Raw genomic sequence first — 19,853 nt, 5'->3', positions numbered from 1 at the left:
CTTATGAGTCAGGAAACCAGGGCCTATGTGTGGGTGGCCTTGGTGTGCAGGTAGGTGTAAGCCTCTGAGTGGTTGCAGCTGGTGAGAAGTAGGGACCTGAGGCTGCAGGTAGGTCCTCCTGACGATGATGGAAGAAATGTGTGTATGTGTGTCCGGCAGTGTGTGCCATGTTGGGCCTTGGGCCATGGAAGTTCAGCAAGAGATTTTTTAAGAAATGGAAATCTAATTTTTCACTTTCTTGTTTTAAAAACCCTTGGCTGCTCTAGGCATATACCTAAGAGCATTGGGGAGTGACGGCTAAAGGGTGCAAGGTTTCTTTTTGGGGTCAAAGTTCCCAACTTGATGGTGGTGATGAGCACAGAGGTCTGTGAATCTACAACAAACCATTGGACTGTGCACTTCATGCGGATGAATTGTATGGTATTTGAATCATATCTCAGTAAAATGATGTAAAAGAAAAATAATGCTTTGCTAGTTTCTTATTGTCAACATGTCAACAAGAGCTTTTCTGGAATTGCCTTCTGTTGGCTGCTCTAGTCTGACTGACCACTACCTGCCCAGGAGCATCTTTTTTTTTTAGACCGGGGGCCGAAGAGAGAGTCCTAGGCAGGCCCCACGCCCAGCATGGAGCCCCATGCGGGGCTTGATCTCTCCACCTTGAGATCATGATCTGAGCTGATATCAAGAGTCAGAACTGTAACCGGGTGAGCCACCCAGGCGCCCCTGCCCGGGTGCATCTTTATCTCCAGTCACAGGGAACTTTTTATATTCCTCTGGCTGCGTCATGTGGTTTCACGCCTCTGTTGTGATGCTCGTTTCTTCCTCTTTATCTAATGGAATCCTAGCTCTGGTCCTGCAAAATTAAACTCCACCAACGTTGCTTTGGGAGAGCCTTTCCTGATGTTGATTGTTCCTCATACTATTTGTTCATTTAGCTGTGGGCCCCCCTGCCAGCCCACAAGCACCTTGCAGGCGTGGACTATGTTGGAGTTGACACCGTGTCTCTAGCCAGTCGGATTCCAGAGGATGTGGGGAGTAGGCAGGGTGCTATCTGGGCAGGGAGGATTAGTCCCTATCTAGGCTGGTTTTGTTTAGGATTGCCTTGACACCAGGAAAATAAAATGCAGACCCCCGTGAGTTTTATCATTGTTTTTACATTTTCTGCCATTTCCCCTTGGGGCTTTGTCCTGCGGTTACCTGCTCCCACCCACCCCGCTTTGGTGACTCTTTACTGTAGGGCCTTGCATAGACTACGTATTTTGTGAATGAGTCAGGGTGGCTGGGTCCCAAGGCCAGGCAAAGGCTGGGATGGAAGGATTGCCCTAGGAAATGGCCAGAACAAAGCCATGCTCAACAGACCTTGCCAGAAAGAGGGAGGCTGAGGACCTGTAAGGAAACCTGGCAACTCCAGGAAGCCGGCCGATTCCAGGTTTAACAAAGGCAGGAAGAAGTCAGATAGAAAGGTACATGGTAACTATTGTGGCTTAAAATGTTCCCCATGTGCCTTTCTTCAGCGGCTTTCCCTGTAGATCATTGGTCTCCTGTTCTGGGAACTTCCTCCCCTCCCATCGGCTACAAAGGCTTGTGTTGGCAACGATTCCACATCTGGAGCTTCTAAGAAAAGCAACTGGTTTCCCATCTCACCATCTTCAATTATCGAGCACCGACTAGGTTTCTGGCACCGTGCCAGGTACCTACCTTACATCAGGCATAAAATTAGGCACTCTAAATGTATTATCTCATCCCATCTGTTAAGGAAATCCATGAGCATGTTAAATAGGGTAAGAAACATTAGCTGCTGGGACGACAACCCTAAAATCTCAGTGGGTTAATACAATAAGATCACTGTTTTGTTCATATCACAGTCCACCATGACGTGTGTGTGTGTGCGTGTGTGTGTGTGCAGTGCGCACGTTGGGAAGGGGGCTCCGTTCGTTGTAGTCTTTCAGGGACCCAGAATCCTTCCAGCTAGTGGCTTCACTTCCTGTAGGACCTCTGAGTCCTCTGTTGGGATTCTGGATCCAGCTGGCTAAGGAGGAAGAGACCATGCATGGAAGATTGTGGGAAAGGTTTCAGAGGCCGGACCTGGTAGGAACGTCCAACCCCTCTATCCACATTCCATTGGCTAGAGCTCATTCATGTGGGCACTGCAGATGATGCTGGAAAATGTGTAGCTGTGTGCCCAGACAGAGAATGAACTCGAGGCGGTGTGAACACAAAGCATTGTGTCTAACACAAAGAGATAGTTACTACTGCCACTATTTTACAAATAGGCTAATGTTAGCCATCTTACAACTGAATAAGGAACTTCCCTGAGAGAAAGTTGGTCTTTGACTCTTCTGAAGTCAAAATCTGTACTTTGCACAGATTCTAACACATAGAAAGTATTCAATGTATCTGTTGTGTGGGATTGAGTCAGAGAAGCTAAAGCTCACAGCAGAGTGGTGAGTGAGTCCTAAATACATCCTCACTTCTCTGAGACCGCCTGGTTTTCCACGTACGCTGGCAGCCCTTCCCTACTGGCTGGAAGTTGCCAGCTGGAATCCCCAGCTCCCCCGCGCAGGGCTGATGCTTCATGGTGAGGCTTCTTGCCAGCTGGGCAGCCTGAGGTCACTTTGGAAGACTCCCTCTCTGAAGTTTCTTCAGTGGACTAAGAGAGCCTGGTGACCCAGGAATACAAGGCATTTGTCATGGAGAAGGAGAAAGAAGAACAGCTCTGTTGAAGCTAATAGTTCCAGCTTTCTCATTGAGGAGAAAGAATAGGTGATTATCCCCAAGAGGATTGTCTACTTGTGATGAGCACTGATGGCTTCAGAGGGACAATCCCTCCCTTCCTTCCACCCTCCCTTTCTTCTTCCCCCTTTGCCACATGCTAGACATTATACATGATCCTTCAGGAATGTTCCACTGCTTCGACCTCCTGGGCCCTTTTACTCGGGAAGGTAGCCTATGAAATGTCATATTATTCCCAACCCAAACACTCCACTCATAAATACCTAAATGACCATTCCTTTCTTTTTCATAATTATGTTTCCTTCCCCCATCCTTCCCATGACCTTTCCCTCCCCTCCCGCCATGACCTACTCAGTGATTATCATTGTGGATATCTGAGAATGGCCACAAATGAAGCAGGGACTAGTAAAACTCGACCAGAGGGAGAGGAAAAGGCTCCCGAGAATGGAAATCATCAAAAACAAAGACTGAAGATAAGGTTTAAAGAGCTTCATCATTATTAATTTAGGAGGCTTAAGGAGGGTTGGCAACAACAAAAGGCCAGTAAGAAAATCCTAATGATCAGCCTGCCAAGCATGGGAAGGTTGTCCAATCCTCTGAGAGCCAGAATGATTGCAGGGCTTTCAATTCCCTTTGTTCTTCCATTGGGGCCAGTGGGACTGTATTGTGTAGGCAACAGGCCCCAGGAGGCGGGCAGGGCAGAACAGGTCTGCAGCGGATGGCCTGTCCCTGTGGGTTGTTGGCAGCATTCGAGAAGGCTCAGCAGTGCTGGGCAGTCTAATGGGCATGTCTAATCGAATATGAAAACTATGTAATGATGGGTCTGGCCTGGACATGGATGGTCAGAGTGGAAGGTGCCTACCAGGCCGAATCAGGGCACAGGCGAGCTCCCCCCTGTGCCAGGCGATGCCCATTTAGTAAAGTTGCTGAGTTGGGGGTGAGGGGAGGCCCAGAGGTGTTAGGACAGGAATGGGAACAGCTAAGGCAGGTGGCGGGTGGGAGAAGCAGTGGGGAGTGGGTTTTGTCAACCAGTATTCAGCGTTTCAGTATTTTAATAACCCATCCAGCTGTCCGGTGCACACCAGCTGAATTCTTGCCTGGGGAACGTCACCCTATAATTTGCACTGCTGTGGCGACTGAGCCATGAAATAGAACTGGGTCTCTTTGGTGGAACCATTTTGGTTCTATTGGAGGAAGTTAATCAGGCATCGTAGCTGACAGTTCCCAAGAGAGCAAATTTCAAGGGACATCAAGGCTAGTTACCCTTGACCTCTCTGACTTTCGGAAACGTGTCTGTCCTTCGGATACCTCCCCACTCCCTCCATGCAGCCCTCTTTGGTCTCTTTCCCTATCGGGGCTCTTGCTTTCAAATCCTCATGTAGGTCCCATGTATTTTAATCATAGGCAAGGAGAAGGCAGCTCATGGGTTGTCATTAGGATGATAGGATGTGAAATGACCACTGTATTGTTTTCATTTCTCCAAGACAGCAGCCTGGTGTTCTGCGTTGTCAGCTCATTAGAGGATGTCACTGAGAAATGCAAAATAGCCCAGCTCCAGCGCTAGCAGCTCCTTCCAATTCCCTCAGCACAGAACATCAGAGTTGGAGCATGCTAATCTGATTTCATCACTTGGGCAGTGGAGTTTTTTATTGAGCTCACTCAGAGGTGGCTGCAGGGCTAAAAAAGAAAAAAAAAAAAATCAGTTACCCCCCTGCCCCGCTTTTTGGGCAGATAGCAGGTATGTTTCCATATATCATATCCTGCCTTGTTTTACAAAGAATTTAGTCTCTTCTCAATCTGACATGTCTCAGCTTAAACCCAAGACAGGTGGTTCCAATATTAAAGTATTTAAGAAAGGAGAAGTTAGGGGAACAGTGATTCTCTCTATAAAAGAACGGTTGACTTTAAACAAACGACCTATCTTTGGACTTTTCACTATACTTTAAGCTACCTCAATTTATATAATGAAGGAAGAGATTCCTTTATTGGAGCAGAGTGGGTTCAGAATTACCTCATAGGGCTTCTCATGCTCTCTTTCCAAATACTCGGATGCCAGAGGACCAGGATTTTGCACGCTGGTGCTGTACAGCTAAGTGCAGAAGGGGTCACAGCCAAGCTACAACTTCTTCAGTCACATATTCTAAAGCAAAATGGCAAGTTTTCCATGCTATTCCATAATCGATCTGTTTTTTTGATATAAAATGTTGTATCTGATTTTTGATATTGAAGAAGTTCCTCTCATCTCCCCAAACCTTTGGAAGAGGTGATAATCTTCTTGGCACACTCTGGGGGCCCTCCTGTAGCCTCCATCAGACGAAGTCCTAGCCTTGGAGAGGCCAGAGGCCCAAGCATTCAGATGAAACTCTGGCATTTCCAGGCCTTTTTGGTTCCCCAAGATCCAGCCTCTTTTGTCATTTTATTTGCATTCTTGGGCTTTTGAGATGGTCTGTTCCTTTCCCAGGCCTACTGACTGAAAAAAGCTGGAGAGGAGAGTGGGTGTATATTTCAGGGTTTCAAAAACTTCCATGTGCTTTGAGTTTGGGTAAAACCATGCTCTTGGGTCTAAGTTTTTCTATGTATAAAATACAGCTCAGAAAATTCCATCCCTAGATGGTTTTATGAAGGCTATCTACGTCTCAAAATGCATGAGTCCCCCTAGGACCCAGATGGTGACCATTAGTGTCACTGAAAGAAACCAAAGTACCTTGGAGAAGAGGCTGATTTCAGCCCAGGAAGGTAAACATAGATGATCTGAGAATGTCTTCTTTTCCAGAAATGCAAGCAAACATTTAAACACTGAAAAAACCCCCAAAACCCCAAACCCAGAAAAACATTTAAATACTACCAGGATGTGTCAAAAAGACTCAGGAACCAGCTTGAGTAAGCTCCTGCTGATAAAGGTGAGACAATTTATGTGTCAGTAAAGAAAATCACTGTGCTGTTGGGACATATCCAATACCTTTTATGTCCTCAAGTTCATAAGTGATTCTTATAAGGAAAGATCTTATTGGTCACCTCTGGAGGACTCTAGCAAGCTACCTCAACATTTTAGGAACTGATAAGTGAAAGAATCAAGCATTTATTTACATCTACTATATAAATTCTCCCTCAGGGAAACCAAAAAGTTGCTTGGGAAGTTTTTCTTTATGCAACTAGTCACGCTAACAAATAAAAAAAATGAACGATGGAATTGGAATATCACCTTTTACAACCCCGATGAATACATGGATCTGGGTCACAGTGTCTCAAATTTGCACTGATTGACATTTTGGGCCAAATAATTCTTTGTGTTGAGGACCTGTGTTGTGGATGGTAGCAGCATTCCTGGGTGTGTACCCACTGGATTCTAGAAGCATCCCCTCTCCCAGCTCTGACAACTAAAAATGTCAGCAAAGGTTGCCCTATGTTCCTTGGGAGGGCAAAGTCACTCTGGTTGAGAGCCACTGCTTCGGGCAATAATCATGGATGGTTGATAATATCACAAAAAGAGGGACAACCAGAATTTATACATCTCCTGGTTGAAGTATGCACTACTACCTTTGACAGTCTTGTGAAAACAAAAACAAACTTATCTGCACTAAGCCTCTGTCTCTTTCGCAGAAATATGAGACACACACACACACACACACACACACACTCATGCACATACGCAAATCAACCAGCATTATAGGGTTGCAATCAGTACAATCCAGACTGTCAAATGCTAGGTACAAATGACATGTTTAATTCAACAAAAATTTGCAAGAAATAAGCAACAATAGAGGGAGAACATATAGATTCAAAGAGTATATCAACCGATTACTCCATCTGGACCTTCTCTGGATCCCAATTTAAACAAACTGTCAAAAATTTATAACATATATAAGGAAATGCAGTGGTATTAAGGAATTATTAGATTTTTTTAAAAAGATTTATTTATTATTCATGATAGAGAGAGAGAGAGAGAGGCAGAGACACAGGCAGAGGGAGAAGCAGGCTCCATGCAGGGAGCCCAACGTGGGACTCGATCCCGGGTCTCCAGGATCGCGCCCTGGGCCAAAGGCAGGCGCCAAACCACTGAGCCACCCAGGGATCCCTACTTATTAGATTTTTTATGTGTGATAATGGCATTGTGGTTATGTTTTTAAAAGTCCTTCTCTTTGATAGATATGAACTGAGTAATCATAGAGGAAAGAATGTGATATCTGGGATTTGCTTTAAAATAACCCAGAAAGGGGGCTCATAGATGAAATAAGATTAGCCAGGTATTGATAATCATTGAAGGTGGATGATGGGAACATCAAATTCATTAAACTCTTACCTATTTTTCATGTTTGACCCTTTCTATAACACAAAGCTAAAAAAATTCAGAGGCCCTCAGAGGAGGCCCCAAGATTGAGAGCTGCATGTAATCCATCGGGTCAGCTTCGCCCCTCGAGATCTGACTGGAACACGCAGTAGACAGGCAGTTCCTTTTCCTGCCCTGGACTCTGCAAGTAGAGATGAATAGACGGGTCAGCCCTCTTCCTCGTGTTAATTAGCTATTAATCGTTCTAAGTAATGGATTAACTGATTCATGATTTTCATAAATTTATTGGCCCTCCAGTTAATGAAGAGCCTAATGCAGTCCCTTTCGGTATATATCACCTCTTTGCAGGGCTGGCACGTCCTTTTCGGCAACCTGCTGAGTCTGGCTACGGGGAGGGGACGACAGCTGCTCGAATTTTGGGCTGGAGGAGCCTGGCGTGTCGTGTCCATCCGGAAGACGGGGAGCCGGGGGATACTGGCTGGAGAGAATGAAGGTGTCCTGGTGACACTGATGCGCACGCACTTCCAGCGTGGGCGCGGGCATGGCCAGGGACGCTGCTTGCTGTCTGCTGTCAGCATAATGGTTCCACAGCATAACCTGTGTCCTCTTGGCCTCCCTCCTCCAGCCCCTCGTCCTCCTTCTGCCGGCCCCCCTCGCCCACCCCATCCTCATTGCCTCCGGGGAAGGAAGTGGCTGGATGGGAGCAAATGGTTTGGGCACTTTGTGCTGTCTTACACTGTTTCAAAGAACTACGCCCTTAAGGAGAAATGTCAGGAGAGGAGACTGGCTCCCTGTATCCACCATTACCCCCAAATCTGGGTAAGGTTTCCCCCGGGGTTAAGTAAGGAGTAAAGACAGTGGGTAAGTGATGATCATCTGGAGAGAGGCGCAGTGCGTGCCTCCTACTTGCAGGGTCTGACCCTGGACCTACAGGCAAACCTATAGGCATGCACCCCACTTTTAATGGGCTCCACTGAAAATGATGATTTGGGGGCTCAGAGGTCTGCAGCCCCAGCTACTCATTAGAATTTCTGGAGCATTTGCTTCACATCTTTGCCCCTCTCCCCTGGACCCTAGATCTGCCCCCCTTGCCTTGTTCTACGGGTGGTTGCTCTTCTCACTTTATAATAAAAATGGACACAAACTGCATTTCCCAACCTCAGCTCCACAGTTACTCGTATTGCCATCTGCTCCTCAGTGTCTTCTCTTTTCCAGAGGGGTTGTGAGTGCCCTTTCCTTTCCAGGGTTAATTCCTTTGCCACTGGGCTGCTGGGACCGGCCCAAGCGTCCCCTACCCCGGGGTTACACCCCCTCTGTGCTGCCTGCCCATCAAAATGTGTTCCCATCCCTCTCATTCCGCCTCACCAAACGCGATCACTAAAACAATACTGATATAATTTCATGGATTTTTTTTCCTAAGTGAAAAAGCTATGCATCTTCCAGCCTCCAAAGGAACTCAGAAAAATTTAAAAATACCAAATACCGTGAGGTAGAAAATAAAATCCACCTTTAAGCTGATCAACAAAACATGGCACTGCTAGCCAATCGCTGTATATCATCTTAGTCTTTTTATACTTGCGTTTTGTGTGTGTACATAGACATCCCCAAATTGAGATCAGATTATATACATCTTTTATATCTTCCTTTATTCATTTAAACTGTGCGCATTCACCCGTGTTTTGAAATATACTTCTACAATATACGTCTTCATTAGCCAGTACCTTGTATTGGTCTTTTAGGTTGTTGCAAATTGTATTACACGCGTACTATGTTTTTGTGACAAATAGCCTAATTGTACCTAATTACTTTTGCACGTCATTCTGGGTTTTTTAAAATACCAAGTTGGGAAATGTTTTTTTGAAAAAATGTTTATCACTGTTGTTCCCTACTTATGCTTCTTCTTATTTTTTTTTAAGATTTTATTTATTTATTTATCAGAGACACAGAGAGAGAGAGAGAGAGGCAGAGACACAGGCAGAGGGAGAAGCAGGCTCCATGCAGGGAGCCCGACGTGGGACTCGATCCCAGGTTTCCAAGACCACACCCTGGACTGAAGGCGGCACTAAACCGCTGAGCCGCCCTGGCTGCCCCACTTATGCTTCTTATTGTCTCCTTGGTATGCCAACGTGGATCTCTATGGCTCTGCAGTAATGGTGAGGAAGAGGCTGGTATTGACCCCCATGGTGCAAACCCCAGTGATCTCAGTCGTGATGTTCTCGTGTTTCCTTCCCCAAGGGCCTTCTCTCTTGACCTTAGTGACCCAGTGCTCACTCCACTTGATTTCTCTATTGGCATCTCTGTTCACGTCTCTTTCCCCATGTTCTCTTAACACTGGTGCAACCTAATGCTCTTCCTTCAGCCCTCCTGCTCTCACCCTCTCCCTCGAAAAACGTCCTTCATCTCCTATGTGCAGATGACTGTCAGGCACACCACACACTTCCAACTGCTGGAAAACGTGTCCATTGCTCATTCTAAGAGCAACTCTGACCCAGTGTCACCCAGGGAAGCCAGAGAGACTTGTGTGGTCCCCGCTGGAAGGGAATGTTGAATGTTGGGAAACTGTCTGGCCTCCAAGGGGATCTAAAGATAACTCAAATCCTATATTCACGGTTTCAAAGACCATCAAAAAGGAAGTCCAAACCGAGTGCACAGCAACTGGTTCTTCCCCAAATTGATTCTCTCCCAACCTCCTCCCAAACTATTCTGAAACTCTTCCCTTTCAAATCCTGGAAAACTCACTCATTCTTCCTCCTCATGCCTTACCTCTGGTTACTTCGTCCTCTTGCTTGCAGGGTCCTTACTACCCTGCACCTATTCTCCTTGAGGCTGAGTTGCCAATAGGAGTGTCCTTGTTCTCATGGTAATAGCACTCTGGGGAGTGAAGGACAAGAAAAGAGGAAAGGAATCAGAACCGGCAATAAACTCTGCTTTCCTGTATATACCATCCTGCCTATTGCACACATTCTTTCCCCCCATTCCTGAATTCTCTATCTCACCTAATGACAAAATGCCCAAGTTAGAATCTGCTATAGATTGAATGTCTGTGTCCTCCTAATTTTTTAAAAAGATTTTATTTATTTATTCATGAAACAGAGAGAGAGAGAGAGAGGCAGAGACATAGGGAGAGGGAGAAGCAGACTCCCTGTGGGGAGCCTGATGTGGGACTCAATCCCAGGACCCCAGGATCACAACCTGAGCCAAAGGCAGATGCTCAACCACTGAGCCCCCCAGGTGTCCCAAGTGTCCCCCAAATTTATATGTTGAAACCTAACCCCAATGTGATGGTGTTGGGAAGTGGGGTCTTTGGGAGGTGATTAGGTCATGAAGGTGGAGCCTTATAACGCTGAGAGCTTCCTCTCCAGTTCTGCCGTGTGACATTACAGTGACAAGTCACAAATGTACGAATCAGGAAGCTGGCTTTCACCAGACACTTAATCTGGCACCTTGATCGTGGCCTCCCCAGCGTAGAGAACGGTGAGAAATGAATGCCTGTTGTTCACAAGCCACCGAGTGTATGGCATTCTGTTATAGTGGCCCAAACAGACTAGGATAGAAACCCTGAGATTCTCTTTTTCCTTCCATGGCTCATAACTATTGGTCACCAACTTTTCCAGATCCTATTGCAGAAATGTCTGTTGACTTTGTTCCTTTTCTTACTGCCACTGGCAAAGGCTTGGCTCAGATCATCCTCAAATCTTAGTTGGTTATTTCTGAGTCTGTGAATTGACCTTCTTGATACTTCTCTCTCTCACCCCCAATCTACTGTAGACAAGGTGCTGCTGAGAAGCACATCTGGTCACCTTGCTCCATTGCTTGACAATCACTCATGGCTCTCATGACATGCATGTGGTTCAAGGTCCTCTTTTGGGCACTCACAGCCCTCCGTACCATCCTTCCTTCGGGTTCTTTTTCATTGCTCTCCTCAATGACCCTGCACACTCTGGCTGCATCGTGTGGTCTATTTATGGCCCTCCCATCTTCCCTTTACTTTCACACTTTGATTTTTCTGTTCATGAGGTTTTTATTCCCTGGAACTCCCTTACACACCCGTCTAGCTGAGTAACTCCAGCCAGTTCCCTTTATCCAGTTTCATTGCCACCTCCTGCCTGAGACCTCCCTCCTTGCTATATTCACCAACCACAGGCTCAATGCATGTGCTCTCCACTTAGGGCCAACAGGAGTTTCTCCGTGCCTCCATGATATCACTTATCACATTCAGTTTGTCTTTTCTACTACATTGTAAGCTCAAGAACAGGGACATCATTCACTTGTAAAATCTCCACTATCTAATGCACAGAAGTTGCTACATCATTGATGTCTTATCCACACAAAATAAATTAGTGTTTGCTCACCTTCTGTGGGCCTCTTTGTATTATTGTGTGAAGTCTAAGAGAGCCTCTCATTCCTGCTTATAAGAACTCTATAAGAATTTCACTCTAAATTCAGGTATCTGTCTTAGCAGGTAGGCAATCTGAATGAAATAGTGGAAGAAATTCATTGGTATAAAAAGATTCCGTTAAATCAAAGCTGCCGTGCAATAGAGCACAGTTGTAAACAAAGCTGCTATGTGTGAAAATAGATTTATCAAGCAGAAGTATTAGCGTATTACTAGTCACTTTGCAGAATAAATCACCTTTGCATCTGTTCCTCTTTGCTGTTCAGTGCTATGACCTATGAGACACAAAGGAAATAGCCATCACCTAGTCCTGTAGACCCTTCCTCCAAAAATTTTTCTAATTTGACTACTTTTCTCCATCTTCTCTGCCAATGCTGTGCTCAGACCACTTTCCTCTCATTTCTAGGTTATTGCAATCCCTCTGGCTAACATCAGGCCTCATCTTAGATAGTACTCAGCTTCGATAACATTTTTTTTTTTTAATTTTCTACCCTCCAAGATGGGATCAGGTGATGTGCCTACATATTCCTATACATTATACTGTAACTGTTTTAACTTTTCCGTGTCCTCTATCAGACTTCAAGTTATTTCCACTGCCTGCACATAATAAATACTCAATAAATTTTCATTGCTCAAAGGAATGACAAAGGTATGTATCATGATACTTTGAACATATAGCTTTGTTACATCATATCTATTAACTGGAGCAAGACACATTTATATTTTTGGCATGACAAATCAGGCTGTTTAGTGAATTGCATTTAATTGGGTTAGGAAATACATCTTTTATGGCCACTGTTGCCCTTACACTTTTCAACACAGATTAAGATTTACCTAATGTCATATGTAATGAGAGTTATGTCTCAAATATGAAGCTGGGTGCTTGAATATACTTTCTTTCTCCTTCTTACAGTTTTTCATCAGTAATGAAATACTGATAGTAATTAGATAGTAATCAGATAAGGGATAGTAATCAGATAAGGGATAGTAATCAGATCTATTAGCAAATGGTGCTGTCAAGAGTGGATTCCCATCTTGAAAGAATGTACGTGTTTCTCTAAGCACCTGAGTTTCTACTAGAAAGGTACTCATTCCCTGGGAAGACTAAACCAGGTGTTGCAAATGGTTTTGAAGTCCCCTAATCGATAGGTATCCACCCACCATCCATTCATAGCTTCAGAGCTCTCAGAAGAAATCCCCAAGCTTTACATTTTTTTTAAAGAAATGAGGTCAAATGTTATATTTTTAAAACACCTTACAAGTCATTCCCAACAGCACATTTCTTCCTTTTTCTCCATGTGAATGACTTCCAGCAATTTGATTCTGCTTGCAAATTGAACAGGGGGAATTTTTTTTTTTTTTTTATGACATTCTGAAGGGTTGAAGTAGTTTCTTAAAATTAAAAGTCAATTGAAGGGAAAGACTTCACGAAAAGTAGGACTGGAGACAAAACAAGATTTAAAAAATATCCTGTTTTCATTCAAGAAAGTAAAAATCAAGTACCGACTCCCTCTCTCCTCTTATTTAAACACAGGTAAAATCTCCTGAGTTCTTGTGCCCATCAGAAAAGAGGGGCAGTCAAAGATCCATGTGATCAAGCTGTTCTGTCTCTGCTTGCCTGGCAGCAGCTTCAAAGGCAGGATACCTGGAAGAGAAATTCGTGGCCCCAGGAAACTGAGACATGGAACTGGGATGTTAGTGACAGGCACGGTGAGCTGCCGAGAAATTGCAGATGGAAAGAGAAAATGCCCCGCCATCTTCCTTCATCAAATCCCATAACACAAACTGGAACAAGATGCTGTCTGTTCAGATGATGTGAGTGAGAAGTGCCTGTCATGGAAGACATGAATTGAGTGAGATCTTAAAAGATAGCTCAAGGGGCAAAGAAAGAGGAGGAAAGAACTGCAGTAGCATTGGTTCAGGGAGGGAAGGACAAGCCTACATGACAAGAAGAGGAAGGTCAGGTTGGTGAGACCATCCGGTGTGTGGAAGGGGGTGGGGGAGGTCCGAACCAGGAGTTATATGGGTGCCTCTGACTCCTTTGATTTCAGGAGACCCTGACAACCAAAATGTCATTCCTCATGGGGATAAGTTACCAGAAGACCACAAGGAAATGGGAGCCGGGGCCTTGTCAAGTTCACTCCCACATCTTCAGTAATCTTATTTGGTTAAGGTCAGAGCAAATAGAATGCAGAACCTAGATTTTGGGGAGACTGGAATTAGCTGTTCAGTGGGGAGAGAAGAAGGAATTTTTGTGGGAGTCAATGTTAAGGGTTGGGTTGTTTCCCCCCTATAGTTCCTATTTTGAGCACCTACTCCTGAGTACTTCAGAATGTGGCTTCTTGACAGAGGCAATCAAGTGAGGTAATCAGGTGAGGTCAGTAGGGTAGACCCTAATCCCATATGACTGTGTCCATGTAAGGAGGGGAATTTGCCACAGAGACAGGCATGCAGGCAGAAGACAAGATGAGCATGAAGATGGCCATCGGTAAGCCAGGGAGAAGGGCATAGCACAGATCCTTCCCTCAGGGCCCTCAGAAGGAGGCAAGCCCGACAATACTTGGCTTTAGGATTTCACGGTCTTTATAACCAGGAGGCAATAATTTCCTTTGGTCAAGCCACCCAGTCTGTTGTATGTTGTGGCAGCAGCTCTAGTAAACCAGGACAGTGGGCCAGTGCAAGCAGCTTCTTTCCTTCAGGGGAGGTTAGAGAAGTCAAGGGTTCTTGAGACTTTGCAAGGCAAGGTGGGTTTCTTCTCAGGTAATACCTGGAAACTCCAATGGTGTTTACACAAATGAGGCAACTGGCCTATAGCTCAGCTGATCCCGGGATTCTTTCATTGTACCAAGCAGTGTACATTGGCCCATAATAACTGTGTACTTGCTGCATGATCAGTTGTGAACTGGCCAAATAACCTAGTAGACACGCGTCATGGCTAATTCTGTGCCTGTCTGCAGAAAATCACCAGTAAGCCAGGCTGAGGGGTAGTGAAAGAAAGCTGCGCTGAAAGGTCCTGGTAAGTTCTTTGATGATTGATGACTGGTCTCTTTAGGTCTCCAGCCACAGTCACTCAATGTTGATGAGGGTTGAGAAGGATCCAAAGCTTGGGCCCCAAAAGTGTGTCTAAAATGGATGTTCCCTCTTTATGTGACCAAATAAAACTTCTTCATTGGATTCCTCTTCATTTGAAGAGGACACATAATCGGGAAGAGAGCCAGCTTTCCTATTTCCTTTATGGTTCTGTGACTCTTTGGGAGTGTTATTTTTCTTTTTCCTTTCCTCTCCTCTCCTCTCCTCTCCTCTCCTCTCCTCTCCTCTCCTCTCCTTTCCTTTCTTTTTTTTCCTTTCCTTCTTTTCCTCTTAAAAAAATATGGATGCTATTTAGAATACAATTATCCTACTCATGGACCAGTTTGCTGGATGTGCTCTTGAATTGATGGGAATGACTTGGCAACAGCATCATAAACCATTTGTAGGAGAAATATCAGAGAGGGAGGTGGGAGAGCCAACACAAGAGTTAGAGAATTCACATAAACTGTGTGCACACACTGAACTTGACATGCCCCACGCCCTCTTTTGTTTACATATCTATTGAAGCCTTTACATGGCTGCTGCTCTAAGCACATTGTCTTACACTCAACATCTCTTGGTCTTGGGTGCAATGGTGTATTTCCAGTCTTGGCTACTAAGTCAAGCTCCACAGTGCTTGAGATCCTGGTGGGGCTATTGGAGGGTCAATCAAAGTAATCGAACAGGGAGAAAGTGTTAGATGGGACCCAAAGGCAGAGATATGTCTAAAGAAGGCAATGAGCTCAGTAGAGGTGGGCAGACTTAGATTCATGTCACATTACTCAAATATCCTCTTCCCATGAGCCTCCCAAATTATTTATACAAAAAACCTTTCTACTCATCGAGGAGAGGTCCCTGCAAATGTAGCTTTTCTGAAAGGTGACACAGCATGGTGCTTAACAGTATGGGCGTTGGAGTCAGGCCAACTCAAGTTAAAATCCCAGATCCACCATTTATACTAGCTTTGTGAATTTGGACAAGTTTTTTTTTAACCTCTTGAGTGTCAGTATTCTCCACCTTCAACCTTAACCTTGAATTTTAGCCTCAAACTTAAAATGGGCATAAAACCCATCAGCAATAAAATAGAAAAATTAATTGTGACATATTCACACAATGGAATATTTTGCAGCTTAGAGGATGAGAAATCCACAACTACAAACAATACGGAAAACAATTATCCACTACAATTGGACATCACACACACTATGGTTACACACTACAACTCCACACAAGCATGATACAATTACACACTACAACTGCACATAAGGGTGTAAATGAACCTCATGAACATAATGTTGAGAGAAAGCAGCCAGATGCAAAAAGGTACATATTGTATAATGCCACTTATGTAGGGTTCAAAGCTTGATGAGCCCACTCTGTGTTGTGGGAGGTTGGGACAGTGGTTACCTTTGAGGGTAATAGTAGATGCGACAGGAGAGGGCGGGAGACGTTTGGTTTCTTGTTCTCAATGGTGGTGTGTTCGGTTTGTGAAATGCACGGAGTTCCATACTTAGAGTTTGTGTAATTTTCTGTATGCATGTTACACTTTAATAAAAAGTTAATTTAAAAACAGCCAGATCATAACAGTACCAAACTCACAGAGCTTATGAGGATTGAGTGGAATAATGAATGGAAAATACCTAGCCAGAGTACGTGCTTGATATATGTTAGCAATTTATTATTGGTATTATTACTATCCTCATGAAAGTGTTGGTGACAAATATAGCTTTGGGCACACCTGACTATGCCTGTGACACCTCCAGGGTTTTTAAATAGGAAGGCGTATAAGGGGCCCACTTCTTCATTGGAAGGCAAACCCCAGCACATCATGTCTCATTTGGGGGCATACATCTCAGTGGGGAAACAATAGAAGGGTAAAAATCAGCCCCAAGTATTCTGATTTGGGATAAAGTAGTCCAAAGGTATTTTTTTTTAAACATTGATTAAAACAAGAACAGAAACCCACCCGCTCTCCTGCGAGCGTGCAAAAATAACTTGGCAGAAAAGAGGAGGCCAGTTTCTGCTGTTCTTAAACCGATTTATACTTCCCCTAGTTTCCTCCTTGGATAAAAATAGCAGTTTAATCTATTGACAGATAAAAGCCTTTCAAAGTACTAACTCCATTTGGAGCTGTTTCTCTTCATTGTTGATTTTCTATAATACAGATGTTTTTGGCATAATGTATTCTCCAGAATGTCCTCTGTCAGCTTGGTAAAGAAGACAAACAGCAGCCTGATCTTGAAAACAGGGCCTCTCCATAAACCAGCTGACATAAGCTCAATTGAGCTTCACCCCACATAAAGATTTTAATAAACAAACCTCGCTGGTCAGCATATTGCTCTGGCATATTTAAACATATCACATGCTTTCTGCTCCTTTTCATAGTTCTGCAGCTTTTGCACAAAACAAGTTCTGGGTTAACAGGATGTGAGTGAGGAGTCTGAGCCGGGGTTGGGGGGAAATGCCTCTTCTGCACAAGCCAGGAGAGAGCTACGGTGTGAGATCCCCGAAGAGCGGCGCTGAGGCTCGAACCCAGGTCCAAGTCCGAGGGCTCGGAACTGCAGCTTCTGCAGCACGACACAGGACTCCAAAGGGCACGTGCAGACTGACTCCTGACCCACTGGGTCTCCCCAAGAGTGTCTCCTCCTCTTCCTTCCTTCACATGCTGTGTTGGAGCTCTGTCTGGGTTTTTGGCTTTTCTTGTACCCCCCCAAGGGCTGTTCTGGAGTCAGACTGTCTTCCAGCCCTGGCTGGCCACCAAAGACCTCCGTCACTTTGAACACCTGACTCAACTTTATTAGCCTTGGATCTCTCGTCTGTACGATCAGGATCACAGTGGACTCACCTTACAGGACTTTCACAGCATTAAATGTGGTCATGTTTGCAAAGCTCCTACTAGAACAGTGCTGGGCCAGCTGGTAGTGAGTGTGAGGTAAATGGTGGTTATTTAGTTTCGGCCTCCCCTCACCTCCATCGTGTGACAGTCTCTTACCCTATGCAAATTAGGAAAACTCATCATCCAGAGAGAGGTTAGCTCATTGGATTCAGAGAATTTTCCAATGGAAAGATTAATTCCTAGATTAGGAACAATGTTTGGAAGCTGGTGGTTTTCTTGGCTTGGGATTTGAGATTTTGTGGCTGGGGACTGCTCTGTGTAGGATGTTTAGCAGCATCCCTGAGTTCTACCCATGACCTGCCAGTAGCACTTCTCTCAGCTCCAAGGTATGACAATCAAAACCTCTTCAGATGTTGCCACATGTATGTCTCCTGGCAGGCAAAAATGTCCCTGGTTGAGAACCACTTGGGCTAGACCAAGACTCCAGTTGTGAGCTATCGCAAAAAGGTATCATAAATGAAGTATAAAAGGGGCAGAGCCAGTTAGTCCGTCAGGGCTTTCTTTATCTTACCTTGGAACTGAGAGAACAGGTAGGAGGGGAAGTCAGATTCCAGCCCCTGCGGTCCCCTCTGTGGGTCTACAGACACGGTACCACTCCTATCAGTGATGCCTTTCCAGAAGCTTCCGATTCACAGCAACGCGTGAGAGCAGAACAATAGAAGAGGAAGGGATTCCCGTCTCCACAGGCTATAAGGATGATCAGACCTCTAATCGTACTTCTGCTTTTAGATCCACTCTTGCAAGATAGCTTTGCGGCATTTCATAAAAGTTCCTTTGTTTTGTTATTTTCTTTCACCAGTTTAAATCCAGGGAGTATTTAACTGCATCAGGCTGCCCTATTTCCACCTTTGTCTTGATTGTGTTAAGTTCATGAGAATTACATTTAAGTGCTTTCATTTTTCCATTTCCCCACTTATTTTTATAAAACCATAGGGGCACAGCGTAATAAAAAAAAAAAATCCCAAGTAATTGCAGAAGCATTGCTGTGCAGGAAAAAATGGCAACAGTGCCAGAACGTGGCTCTTGGCTGACAGCACCACCATGCAATAGCTCAAAATGCTCTTTTCTCAGCTGATTTATAAAGATCCGAATTTGGCATACAAAAGCGGGTTGTGAGGTGTCAGTGTAAAATGTGTGAGTGGTTGGGGTATAGAGAAGTTTTCGATTAATGGAAGTCGAAAACTGCCAGTAATTGTGACAAGGTGAGATACCCACACTAGGTCACAGTGTGTATTTTATCTTCTTAATTAGGTCATAAGTACTTCCAGGGGAAGAGAGGACTTTCAAAAAAATTCTTCAGAATCCTCTTTAGTATACATGCAGCAAACACTTCTTAAATTCTAATTCAGTATGTAAGGGTTCAAATAAAATTAACATTTTCTTTAAAATAAGGATGCTAGGGGATCCCTGGGTGGCTCAACGGTTTAGTGCCGCCTTTGGCCCAGGGCACGATCCAGGGGTCCCGGGATCGAGTCCTGCGTCTGGCTCCCGGCGTGGAGCCTGCTTCTCCCTCTGTGTCTCTGCCTCTCTCTCTCTCTGTATCTATCATAAATAAATAAATAAATACATAAATAAATCTTTTTTTTTTTTTTTTTTTTAAAGGAAGGATGCTAGCTACGCTTTAGGATTTCTTAAATTTTTACATCCAGAAGTACTTTGTGTTTGGTCAAGCACATCGTATGTATTGTGTATTGATAAAGAAATACAATTATCTATAGATAGGTGGATAGATAAGCAGATAGATTAGCCTGTCCCTACATCTCTCTGTTGTGAAATGTAAATCTTTATTCATTAATTTTATTTGTTGGCACTCATTAACTAAGTCTCAACCACGTTTCTCCTGGTTGCTGACAACTGAAATTGGTTTGAACTGATTTAAGCCAAAAAAGAGAGTATAAGGAGGATATTAGGATGTTGCACAGAATCTGAGAGCTGCAGGACTCCCTGAGGAGCCAGGATGGAAGCCAGAGAGGACCCTATGTCTCTGACTTTGTTTTTCTCTGACATCTGTCCCCTTCTCTGTCCAGACTGACTTGCATCTGTGAAAATGCAGGAAGATGGCTGCTGAGTTTCCCTCTCCCCTGCATCCAGCTGGCAGAGTGAGCTGAGCTACCTTCATCCACTTCAGGTCTCCGGGAGAGACAGTGTGATTGGTCTAGCTTCCATCAACGTCCGTCCCTGCTCCCATCAATTGTAACCCGACCAATAGGAGGTGGAAAAAAGTCATGCGATTCCAATAAGTCTTGGGGCTCAATTCTGGGAGTGTGGGGTGTGATTTGCAGAGAGAGGAGATTCAGTTGAGGAGCACAGACAACCTCAGATGTGCCTGTCATGTGTATGTTCATCCTGAATTGTAGTGAAAACCCTAAGTGTATGTCTAGCTCATCTTTATTCTTGTTACCACAAATTAGTATATGTTAAGTGTATTTATTGAGGGGTATGACCAATTATGTAATGAAAGAGCGTGAGGT

This window comes from Canis lupus, chromosome 35, assembly GCF_003254725.2.
Source record: "Canis lupus dingo isolate Sandy chromosome 35, ASM325472v2, whole genome shotgun sequence".
NCBI lineage: Eukaryota > Metazoa > Chordata > Mammalia > Carnivora > Canidae > Canis > Canis lupus.
Note: the sequence above shows the minus strand (reverse complement) of the source record.